We start from the raw sequence: 591 nt of genomic DNA on the forward strand, positions 1-591 counted from the left end.
TGAAAGGATTTCAGCACAGAACAAAAACTGGTGTGTGTCGCAGCCATTAGGTAAACCAGCATACATTCATTACATTCATGAAAGTGTTTTAACTTGAGTAAAGCCCCCAGACCCCCTGCTCGTGACTCCCCCTGCCACCCCCGTACACGTTCAAAACTGAGGCGATTTCACTCCAGCGCTTCTCTTTCTCCTTACGGTTGTGATACGTTTTCAACACATTATACAGACAGTCGTGTTACTATAAAACGTCAAGAAGCAGTTTCCTCCATCTCCACTATCCAATGGAGCTGTACAGCAGCTGTTTTGCGGTCGCGCATTGGCTATTGTGAAAATACTGACGTAATCATATAGCCGTCATCATCCGATTTCAATCCTAAATATCAAACGTTTGATATGATCGGGGCGGCCCCGATTTGTGTGCGAGCAGATCGGGAGGTGCAAGATACGATCGGTGAACGCCTCACATTACCAGATAATCCGCGCCGAACATCGGGACCGATCGAGGGGCTCGACAAGATTTTTGCTCCGATTCTCGGGAGGGGGAAATCGGGGCTAAATCGGGCTAAAAATCCTATAGTGTGAGCCAGGCTT

This window comes from Sinocyclocheilus anshuiensis, unplaced genomic scaffold (assembly GCF_001515605.1).
Source record: "Sinocyclocheilus anshuiensis isolate Anshui unplaced genomic scaffold, SAMN03320099.WGS_v1.1 scaffold1645, whole genome shotgun sequence".
Lineage (NCBI taxonomy): Eukaryota > Metazoa > Chordata > Actinopteri > Cypriniformes > Cyprinidae > Sinocyclocheilus > Sinocyclocheilus anshuiensis.